Raw genomic sequence first — 12,741 nt, forward strand, 5'->3', positions numbered from 1 at the left:
CCAAATTAAAAATAACAATGAAACAAATTAAAACAAATACAATTCATTAAAACAGCAAACAAATTAATTGTCGGAAAATAAAATAATAAATCGATAAAATAAATTAGTAATATAAATAATTGAATAAGTTTAAAAAATAAATTAATTTAAAGTTGAAAATAAAGTTTAAAGAATAATAATTGAATAAGTTTCGCTAACATTAAGTAAAAATACAACAACAACAAAGAAAATAATATGAAAAATTCAATTATTGCACCGTAAAGTGGTTTTGGTGACGTCATCCCGGTGGTTGTGTTAAAAGCCCCATGGTATGCCACCCCCTGTGTGTCCTAAAGACCCATCCCCACTTCTCTCCGGATACTTGAATTTTTTCTTGTATCGAGCCAGTAAAAACGTTCACTTGGCATTCGGGGCTCAGATAGTTGGTGACCTTGTCATCAAGTGTATTCTATACACAGGGTTATTTCCCTATATTTGAGCTAAATCGTTATAATTCTCCCCTTCTGATTGAGAGTAAAAGTGCTCGATCGGAGAAACCCTACACCTGTAATCGGAGCGATGACTCTCAGGTGGCTCCTGGGATTAAGCCGAGATTCAGGGTTATCCGGGTCGGTGATCGCGAGGATCTTAAAAACCGGTCCATTCCCTCGGGATAAAGCTAAAATTATCCGGATCTATGATGCTAACGCTAAGAGAAGGATGAGGATATAGGAAATAATTTGTGTTTTGGTACCGTGAAGTTCTCGCATCGCTTTCGAGTGATCATTATTTGATATAGCTAGTCCGCATTCGCTGCGCACTTGGTACGTCAAATATATAGTCTTCAAGGTCGATTTAGTCGTGCTAGGGAATAAATTCTCTGACACTTCGCACAAATTGTTTCGTCTAGGCCACATGAGTTACTGGACAAGCCTCCGACACCTCGATGTTGTTAATCTTTCGTTGCTCCCTCCTTGGAGATTGAGAATCGAATGACTCACTTCGCCGAGCTGTCTGAGATACTCCCAGGAATTCGGTTCTAAGAACTGAGGCTGCATACGCCCTTCGGGGGTATACAAGAATCAGTTCGCGTACGACTTTTTGTGCAAACTGTCTATAATCCGATTTACCAATATATTGGTAGAATTGGAGCGAGAGATAAGAACTGTCCAAAGCGGACAGTTCGAGATAAATCATCTCGTGAATGCAGTCATTTAGCAAGATTAATTGAATCACAAGTGATGTCGGTTGACGGGCGGCTCGAGAAGACCCCCTTTGACTACGTCACCTCGTTTATACCTATACGTCTTATTGACGATTTCATTTGAGTCAAGCGACTGAAATGGGATGCCTCTTGTACCGAGATTTCGATCTCAATTTCGTTCATCAACGTATTTTCTTTGTGCTCGTAAGACGGAAGTTAATCGTTCATGTTCGGCGGTCCGATTGATTTAGGAGAAGCGCTAGCGAAGTATCTCGATTACTTTAATGGTGTGGATCTTATAGCATGACGATGGCAAAGGTGCCGGTCACCTCCTTGACAAGTGATATCATCTCGTAGTTACCTACAGATGAAACCTCAGTTCTTTCTAATGCTGCTTGATCGAACTGCAGCGTGTCACGAAAAGCAAGGACCAGTCTCCAAAAGGAGTTTTCCTTTTGATACATGCCTCGACGCAAGTTCATCGATGAATGACCCGTCCATGCGTGGTCGTATCCCCCTGAAGATGTTCTCACCGGCAGAAACGCCACCGAGAGCTACACACTTTAGGTCTAGTACGACACAACGAGATTATACGTAAATTATTAGTGCGTGTAAACCCTCGTGACGTCTCGAAAGAACGTCAGACGTCTCGAAAGAACGTCATCTCTTACGTGTGCTAATAAACTTGTCCACGTGGCTACGTGGCTAAAGTGAGCTCGGCGTTTTTGTAGCAGTAGTGTTCAGTTCGTGCTTGTCGACACCAACCCACCCTACTCCTCTCAATCTTCGTCTCATTTTGGTTAGACGAAACGTTTTTCGGTGCTAATCTGTATGCCATACCTCGCTACCCACTTTCAGATTGAAAGCTTGGTGCATGAGCTGAGTTTTGCAGCTAAAGTTCGGTCTCATGCAGCTAGAGTTCGGTTTCTAATGGGCGCTCCTGTAGACGTCGTGATCAGTGATCAGCGAGATTGAAACGGTCTCGCTGCGTACTCAGCACGATAATCTCGGAGTGAAAATTCTGGTAATCCATATTCCGTGAGGGGTTTGGTACACAATGGACTAGATTCGGTGCACAATGCGCCGGATTTGGTGCATAATGTATCGGAATTTTGGAGCAGGTTTGCATCATTTAGTGCATTTGATCTACATCGAATCCCTCGTCAGCAGACGATATTTGGTGCAAATGCGCAACATACAGATAGCAACCATTCTTAAATTAGAAAGGCCCGATTAAACGCTTATTCGTTAAACCTCTTTAGATTACAAGTCTGCACGTAAAGGAACCAAGCCCTTCTATGAGCGCGAGGCTCTTGAAGGGGGTAAAATGTGATGAAATCAACTCTATGCGATGAGTAGAAAGCAGGCTCGATACGATCGTTTGAGCCGCCTGGTGGCGAGATCGTACTGCTTTGTAGCGTGTTAAAATCGGCAATGTTCACAGATGTGGTAAGAATCCGAGAATTTGGGGCATCGGATGCTTCAGATTCAAAGGTTCACTGGGAAGAGTGGTTGTTTACGGAAGAAAGCGGCATCTTAGCCAGATGGTGAGCTCCGTAAACAGTAAATCCGCATCGGACTTCGCGATGTTCCGCCAGTTGATGAGTGGGTCGAGTCCCTCTATCGTTTCACATATCCGATTCTAAACTTTGGTACAAGTTTAGAAACACGTCCAATTTCATCCCATGTCTCTAGTTCAGTCCTCGCGGTGAAGCCGTGTAGTCGTGAGAGATTGATAAACGGGCAGTTTACTGTCTGGTCAAGGTGGACATATTCGCCACGTCTCTAGGGGATCGTGCAATTTACCGTGTTTGAGATCCTGTTACCCGCGTGTCTTTGATGCATCAGTGATCATATATAACCGGTAATAGACTGCAACCCGCTAGAGAGGGAGTTGAATAAACCGATACGCCTCGGACAACACCTAGTTTCCCTGTCTAGAAACTACTATGACCTTGACCGGGTAATGGAGAATAAGAGCTATCCAAATTACCCCCTACCGAATAGTAGTGCCCCACCGAAGGGTTTCGAAGTGCCTATTAGCAGATCCAGTTTAATCTGACGGACTACTTCAGGTAAATTCGTAGTGTTTTGTTGGAAGACCCTCGAGTTGTTAGGTGAGGAGCCACCAGGCTGCGAGGAACACGCCCTCGAGATACAGCAATCTTGCTGCGTGCTCAGTTGAAAAGATGATCCATACTCTACCAGGACCACCGCGGGCCTGTGTAGATTGCTGTGCATCATTTGGACGTCTGTAGCCTATCCCGATTTGAATAGTGGAGCTTCGTTTGGTAACCGATACCCCACACCCCCGATTCAGTTCTCTTCACTGAATTGGACCCCTCTCGTATCTCAGAGTTGCGAGGCTCTGAACGTGTCTAGCTGACGGTACAGCGACAACACACCCCAGCCACTTCAATTCTAGGATTCTAGTATTCAGACTGTGTCGACTCTCTGGACGGCGAAAATTTCTTCTTCTTCCGGAGTGATGGTCGATGAGTTGATGAGCTATGACGAGATAAACGTTGTATAACATCCATTTAGGATGAACTAAGTTAGAGTTAGACGTAATTATAACTTGGTATTCGTCCTACCAAGGCAACGTCTCGGAGCTCATCTGACTCATCTGCCTACTGAGCACAGCTGAAGCTACAATCGGAGTTTTGTTGTGTAGCCTGGTTTTCAGCTTCGGATGTGCACAATTCGTGGATGGACGTCAGGACTCGCCCGAACAGGAGCGGATTACTTAGCGTTTTGTTTCTCTTTTTTAATCTTTCTATAACCCCGCTGTCCGGTCTCAATTCTCTTTAAGAATATCTTTTTTAATTTCAGCTTCGACTCCACCCCCTCTTCTTTTTGTGAACAACAACAACATGTCTGGTACCGGACTACAACCCTCGCGGAACGGACTGCCGACGTCTTCTGGAGATGGCTCCGCAAACAACGTGCGCCAGCCCTCGGAAAACTTCAAGACGACTCAACGCAACGTCAAGACCGCAATCACCCGTGCAAGCACCACCGGCCTCAAAACCGCGGAGCAAGCACTCCAATTCATGGACGACACCTCGGGCGTCTATGATGCTCTCGGACTCAAGACGATCGATAACTTGCGAAAGAAGTTGATTGTCATAGCAGGAATGATCGAAACGGACACTCATTTCTTTGAATTCGTCAAGAATTCCAAGGAGATTTTGTCCGACAAGGAACGTCAACGTCTACGCGTAGTGGCTAAGGCTCATCTCGACCAGAAACCACGGACCGACAACTTGCCGATCATCAAGAATGCCATCTCGGCCCTGCAAGAAGCCCTCGAGAAGCAGGATTACCTCGCTGAAGAGATATCTCCCACGGAAACCGCGGATATCTCGGAGGATGTGGCAAATTCACCCGTGGAGGAGGAAGAACCATTCGAAGAAGATCACTCGAATGCGGAAATTCTCCAACCAACCGATGACGACATCAAGGATCACGATCGTATTCAACACCCCTCGACTGTCGGATTCAACAACTCCGGTGGAACGCAAGTTCCTCCTGTGGCCACCTCGCACACTCGTTCAAGTGTCGAGAACCACGAAGCCTCTAGTCATTCTTCGTTCGGAGCGCTCACTGAAGCGGCGTCCCATGGACAGCCGATGACGTGCCCGGTCTGTAAGGAAGGACATGAGCTTTTCGACTGTAATAGCCCGAAGCTACCGGTCTATTTGGCAAGGAACGATTTTTGCGTTCATTGCATGTCGAAAAAGCATGAGTCACATAAGTGTCCTCTTCGGAATTTCGGATCATCACCATATCTTGCTGGGCGTCTCGTTGAGAGACTTCCAGAAAGCGGTGGACGTTTCATGACCCCGGAATTGCCGATGGTAGCATCCACACCTCGTGAAAGAATTCAGTCGAACTTCCCGTCCCTGTCTGACAGCGAGGGGAAGGAACACATTGGATCTGATCGGACTCCTGCCCCTCGTGCTCGTAAGGCAGACTCCTCTGATGAGGAAGCTGACGATGAGTGTCGTGCGGCAGAAGAAAGCAAGCAAACGAAGACGAACGGTGAATGGTTGTCTTATCACGACCTGGATGCCCTTCTTCCGAAGTTTTCCGGCGACCCGCTCAGATACATACAAGAAGTTCATGACGTCTTTCGAATCACTTGGAATGAACAACCCGCGACTTTCCGATATGATGCGGTTGGTTCTCTTGGAAAAGAAGCTTGTCGGAGACGCGAAAGGCTTCTACTGCGAACTGAGTTGTCCTCGTAAGTCGGTCAATGTTATCTTGAAAGATCTTCGACACACTTTCGAAAAAGATAATTCGGAAGTCACAGAAGCCCTAAAGCGGTTCAGTCAGCTTAGTTTCCACGAGACTGACTACAAGCGTGCAGCTCGGCAGCTTCAGGAGAGCAGAATGCTCGTATGGACGCTCCGATATCTTGAGGAGGATGTAAATTCCACCTCGTTTGTACGCAAATTCTTGGAAAAGTTACCAGCGGAGATGATTCGTATCATCACACCGTTGTTTGACAACGGTTCGCAGCCCTCGGTGGAAGACATCATCGAAAAATATGACCGTTTTCTGAGCGATCATGCCTTCGTTGATCGATTCCGAGCTGCTAATGTCTCTCAGAGGTTGAAAGAGATACCGGAAGAGTCAGTAATGGCTACATCCCTGATCTCGAGTAAACCTACGAAGTCTAGTGGAAATTTCGCTCCTGGCAAAGGAGGGAAGGATCCGCAGATTTCAAACCAGGCGGAGGAGTCAGAATTTTTTCGTGGCCCCTTCGGGGGCTCGCAATAATTCTCTAGAGGTTGACTCCGGGCCGTCCGCGGTCTGCAGTCCAACTGTTGCCTTGCCAGCAACAACGCCTCTAGGAGTGATTGAGACGTTAAAATACAGTCCCTCGGGAGAAATCCATGTAGCGACTGTTAGATGCAAAAGTAAGATCTATGAGCGGCCAGTGTATCATCCGATTCCTCTCGAAGTCTTCCCCTCGGAAGACAATCCAGCTCTCGAGCTGGTTGAGCAATCCGTTGATTCTCGGGTACCTCCGGATCCCCCTTGCATTGCTACGTTCTCGATCCAATCCAAAAGCCAAAACAAATCAAAGATCGGAGTAATAGGACAGAAATCGCAGAAAGTTCCAGTTCAAGGAGTCAGCGAAGTGTTGGATAAAGCAGGTTCAAAGATTCCGGATGTAGGGGTTGGTTGTTCTGGCACTCCTACAGAAGGAATTGGACTAAAGTCTAATGGGACCGAGCCTCTCATCGATCCATTGTTTCCACTAGTTTCTGAATCTCAGCCACTAGGGGATAGTATGGGTCCAGGAGCGATTCCCCCATCTGTTAAAGATCCGGACTTGGATGTTAGTCGTTCAGGCACCTCCAAATTTGGCAGCTCAGCTGCAGTTCCGTCTTCAGATGTTTGTCGTTCAGGCACATCTGGGGAGGGAGATGCACGAGAGTCGCCGGAATTGGATACTGGTCGGTCTGGCGCATCCAAAGGAAGGATTGGACTAAAGTCATCTGGTTCCGAGTACTTCCCCGATAATGGTATCCCTCGAATAGCTAATTCTTTAGCCTTTGATGGTAAACCTCGATCCGGTAGTGCTCAGCCAGTCAAACCAGCAACGGACTTGGATGCTAGTCGTTCAGGCGCACCCAGGAAGAGGATTGGACTAAAGTCATCTGGACCCGAGTATTTCTCGGCTACTCCAGTTGATACAGTTTCGGACGTAGATGTTGGTCGTTCTGGCACATCCAAAAGAAGGAGAGTATCTCCAAGGCCGGTTTCTGATGTTTGTCGTTCAGGCACATCAGAAGAAGGTTATACGAGAAAAGTCCCGACGTTGGCTGCTAGTCGATCAGGCTCATCCAAAGCTAGGAGAGTTCCTCCAGCACCGGATTCAGATGCTAGTCGTTCAGGCGCATCTGGAGAAAGCGCTAAACGGAGAGTTCCTAACTTGGATGTTATTCGCAACACATCTGTTAACGATTCTGTCAAGTCCTATTCTAATCCTAGAGCCCCTCGACAACGAAAATTCAAGAATATGGATGACAGGGCGAAGTCATCAGGGTCCGCGATCTCTCATGGTGAAATTGTACCCCAAGACACTGTTAATCAGAGTCCAGGTGTCAGTTATCCTATGATGTCTTCTCGTCCTGACGGCGTCGATCAAGCGAAAGCTCGTTTACCCAGTCACCGTGTCCGGCCTTACAACCCTCGCAAACCGAAAGCCAAGCTTGCATGTTATGTGATCATAACGCAAGCAGCCGGGCCTCAGACCCCCCGGAGTGTTGACAGTCTCCTGGTCCCCGAATCAGGGTCCTGTCCCACTCCAAACTAAAATGTAATAATTGTTCACTAAATTATTCTAATTTAGTTTACATTTATTTCATATTTTACTTTCTGTTATTTTCTCCCTTTTTCCCCTTCTTTAACTTCATTGGAAACGGAAGTAATTCCCTTTCAATTCAAATCACCGCCTTAATCGTTGTCTGCGTCTCCACAATCAAAGGCGCACTCTCTTTACAACTTCATGGGTCTCGCCGCGCCGACACACAGGAAACGAGTGCAACCGTAGCCGACCGTCATCGACCTTTGGCCTAAATCATAATTCATTCAGTCTTCTAACTTTCCCTTTTTGTTAGATTCTGTTGTTGAGTTTTTCCCCATTTTATTGTAGATTTGTTGGAGAAGTTGTAGTCGAGCACTCGGCGAATCCCTCGGTTCTTCTCCTTTTAGGAGAATCACCTCGGGTATTCTTCTAGTCCTCTACGAACCTTTTCCCCTTTAACTCTATTTTCTGTAAAGGAGATAACCGGTATAGGTTTTTAATGCAGTCCCTCGTTGGACATGCTTTTTATCCTAATAAACCTGTTATCTATAAACACGTGTTATTCCTTACAAATGGGCACCTTCTAATACCTCTGAACCACCTAAAAAGAAGGAATAATTGCGAGAACATGTACATCTCACTCGGCTCTTACCGGCGGCCTTCCGTCCCCCCTCGGGAGACAGAAGAGATGGCCACAGAGACACTCTGAAATTATTACAAAATATGAAAAATCCTACATAAAACTGACTTACAACTCGAAAACGTTCAAATGTGCAAGAACTCTGTTTAACATCAGAATAGGAAGCTTTAGAAGTGGGAGCATGTTTTGAAAATCAATTTTGTTTTGAATGTCGTCCTGTGTGTGTATCGAGTCGGGACCAGATGGAGTATGAAAGGTCTCGAAGCGAAAACTGTGGGAGAAATCAATAAATTAGTAAAAATCCATAGATAATTTTGATCTAAATAACTTTTTTCCAATTTTACAGTGGGAAGTTTTTTGTAGTTATTCACGCTTTCGAGAAACGGTGCATGGATCTAAAGGGCTGCCACAAACCCCGCTGTGATGAAAATTGCAAAACTTTTATATGTGCGTGTAGATCACAAATTGGGCTACATTTTTGCAGTTGGAAGTTTTTTGATATCAACTTAAGCTTTCGAGATACAGGCGGTCAAAGTTGTGCGGAGAGAAAGGAGACGCAGAGAAGCGAGAGCGCCCATTTCTCTGCGTCTCTCCTTCTTCCTCGCCACCAGCTGGCAGGCACCTAACTTTAACCGCCTGTATCTCAAAAGTGGGCAGAGCTATCAAAAAACTTCCAACTACAAAAATGTAGCCCTGACTTTGATGTACACAATGCATTTATTTTGGAAAAGTTTGAACTTTAGAGAAGACCACGGCGACTAGTCAAAGTATGGCCTCATCACAAATTTGGCTACATTTTTGCAGTTGGATGTTTTTTGATATTAACTTAACTCGGCTACTTCCCACAACAGTTACGCAGCATTCACAGCTTTTGCAACAGTTACGCGACACAATCGCTACAGTTCCACCGCAATAACGACAAATCAGAGCATATGCAACAGTTATGCAGCATTCACGGTATTGCGACTGATGGTTCCCTTGTTTTTGGGGCATGCACCAGTTGTGCAGCAATCTCACAACCACGGCCGGGATTTTACTACTCGTGGCCTAGAAAATAGTGCGACGAGTTACGCAGTAAGCAGCGAAATTTGTCTGCAAAGATTGCGTCACGGTGTGTGCAGACTGCGTACCGTAATCGCATGAAAAATTCAGATTTTTTGGCGAGTTTTTCGGAAATTTGACGCAGAAAAATACTAAATGTATTTAAAAAAAACGAAAAAATGTACCAGAAGATAGAAGAAGGCTTTATCGACGTGAGGAAATGCGAAATTTCGATGTCTGACCAACTCAATTCACATTCTGGGCAAAAACTCCTCTAAGTTTTAAAATCGTTCATTTTCTTTGAAAAATAACATTAGCGAATATTATATTTTTTACAGAAAACGTCAAATTGCGTCTGGTTTATCTTTCTATCCTGCTCCGAATTTTTTTAGTCACAAAACGACGAAATTATGAAGGATTTGGAGCCGATTTTTGACATTTTTCAATTTTTCTCGAAAACGAAGTCATGAACCCCTACTTTTGAACATGTCAAAACGTGAAGAATGCAAAGGCGGAACTTTTGGCAAATTTTTTCAAAATTCGAGGAGAGCATCTTCGAGAAAAGTCATTTTTAGCTGTTTTTGGCCCATTTTTTGCATGTTTTTGTCTTATATCTCGAAATTGAGTTCATGAACCCCCATTTTTGACCATAAAATATTGTAGAGAACACCGCTGTGCACGTTCTGGCAAATTTAAAAAAATTTTGAGGAGAGCATCTTCGAGAAATTTAAGTTTGAAGTGTGTTTTTTCGAGTTTTTCAAGGATTTTCCGTTTTCTCGAAACGTGAGAAATCAAATCCGAGATTTTTAGCATATTTTTACGAATCGGACGTGACTGGCGACGTTTCTGAGTTACTCTCGCTTTTCCAACAGCTATTCTGAGCCTGAAATTGAGCAACTTTTACACAATTTGTGTTTTTGGCTACATACGGTGCAATCTGTAATTATATTCAAAACTTTCCGGTTTTCTGTGATGTTTCATCGATTTTCAACAACTCAGCATTAAAAAAATTCCGAAACAATAATCAAAAACACCGATTTTTTGCTCCGAAAGTTTGCCATGCTTAAGGTCACGGTGGCCGAAGTCACTGATTTTTCTAGGCCACGAGTAGTAAAATCCCGGCCGTGCAACAGTCGCGCAGCAACTGTATATTCGCTCCAATGCAAATTGGACTTTGGCTGCATTTTTCCATTTTTTTCCAATGATATTTATTGTCTATTTAACAAGTTTTATCATTTTTCCGACTTATTTTTAGTCTATTTTTTGAAAAAAATTATTTTTCAGAAGAAGAATGTGTTTGGATGGCAAAGACGAGTCAGAGGGAGCGATAATTCTCATATTCGATAAAAAATTAGGGATTTTGAAGCGTTTTTAGCAAGAGTTGATCTAAAAATGTGAGTTGCTCCTCAACCGAATTTCTTTGAAATATCCTTTTTCAGTTCTAGAGTCGATGAGCTTGGAGCACCGGACGTCTACAGATAGTAGGAACTTGGAAACTTCACCGAATGTCGGTCATCATAGAATTTCAATGAAGTTTCTAAGTTTTTTGTTTTCGCTTTAATTGTTTTTAATTTTATATCCTTAAAATAAATATTAATAGTTATTTCTGTTATTCTGTTCACAAATTAACTATACTGATTAGAAACGAGAAGTAATGAGCGCATGCAGCACGCCGGCAGCACTGATGCAACAACTGTGCAGCATTCATGCAACACTTGTGACGCAGCAGGAGTAAACTCTACGAATAACTGCTGCGTTAGTGCTGCGCAACTGTAGCGGAAAGTAGCCGAGAAGCTTTCGAGATACAGCCGGCCAAAGTTTGGTAATGTGGAGGAGACGCCACAAGTGCCCAACTTTGACCGCACGTATCTCAAAATTGTGAATAGTTATCAAAAAACTTCCAACTGCAAAAATGTAGCCCTGGTTTTGATCTGCACATTCATATAACTTTCGAGTCTATTGATATTGGAGCAGGAGCAGGCCTTGTGGAACACGTTCGAAGTCGGATGATTTTAAGCATAGGCCAAACTTTCCCCAATTCTTCTTTCTCCAAAGCTTTTACTTTTTCCTTTGCTTTCACAATTTCCCTATAAAAACCATTGCCAAATTGCTAGGTAATGATGATGATGGATTCCGTTACAGTTGGAAAAACGAGAAGTTATATAATTGGTCTCTTTTCTATTATGTAAGTGAAGCGGTGGCTAAAAAGGAGGAAAGTTTATAGGCACTATAATTAGCGTGGAGGTGTCTAGACAGTACAAACTACAGACAAGGTAAAGTAGAAACTGTATTTTGAGAATCTCCTTGAAATGTAGCTGCTATCAAGGGCTTCATTTTTGTAGGTTTCTATTTCATGTTAGCTCCGCTCATTTTCGAGATACAGACAGTTCTAGACAGGTAGTCCTGGGCTTCAGTAAATTTTCATCTAATTTGAGTGAATCGACAACAAGTTCCCGTAAATCTACATTTAGATTCCGTAAATTTACAGCTTCCTGTAAATCACCATATAGCTCACGTAAAACGATTCATTGTCCTCCTGAATTCCCCCGCGACTTTTCGTAAATCTACTTGTGGCTTACATTATCAATATGTGTCCATTCACGAAAATCTGTGCTTCGATTTAGGGGGAGCTTGAAGTCAGTTTACAGAAGATAAGAGTCGATTTACGGGAGCTAGATGTCGATTTACGGGAGGTAGAAATCGATTTAAGGGAAGCTTTGTGTCGATTTACAGAAGCTTGGAATCGATTTACGGGAGCTATATGTCTCCATGTTTCTCTATAGTCCATCTGCACTACAGTACCGGACAAAAAGGTCTGAACTTTGGCTGTTTTCAGTGGAAAATGACCAAATTTGAGAGTGTGTCATGGTATCAGTGATTGTCCCATTAAGTAAATTTTTAATGGATCGTACAGATCAAAAGTAGAGCTCCATTTTTGAAGTTGACCACTTTTCTGTACGGACACTCCCTAGCAAGGTACATATCGACAAAGCGATTTCTTCATCAAATCGACCCATTTCAGTGCAAAATAGTGCGATTTTTTGAGCTGCCGACTTAAAATTACTATAACTCTCTAGGAAGTTTTTGTAGAGAAAAGTTGTCTACTACAAAAATGAAGCTCTACTTTTGGTCTAATCGATCCCATAAAAAGTTATTTTGTGGGACAGTTAGTTTTACTATGACACATTCTCAAAGTTGAGCATTTTCAACTGAAAAAGGTAGAACTTAATTTACTTTTGAGCGGTACTGTATATGTCTCCCTGTTCGTCTACAGTCCATGTGTACTAAATCCTTCCTCCCACCTCTTGATCTATATCCCTCCGATCAATCAATCACTTCACAAAAGCCTCTCCTCTCAACATTTAAATTCGAAAATTCTCCTTCCTCATTCCCCTTCTTTAGAATAACAGGAGAGCGGGTTTCTCCTCCTTTTTTCCGATTCCGAAGACCTCCTCCTCCCTTCTCCTATTCTCACCGCAGAAGCATACCCGCTTTATCCCCCACAGTGTCGAAATATCCCCCCAAATGCATATCCGCTTCTCTCTTCAATTA

Source organism: Caenorhabditis remanei, chromosome V, assembly GCF_010183535.1.
Source record: "Caenorhabditis remanei strain PX506 chromosome V, whole genome shotgun sequence".
Classification (NCBI taxonomy): Eukaryota; Metazoa; Nematoda; class Chromadorea; order Rhabditida; family Rhabditidae; genus Caenorhabditis; species Caenorhabditis remanei.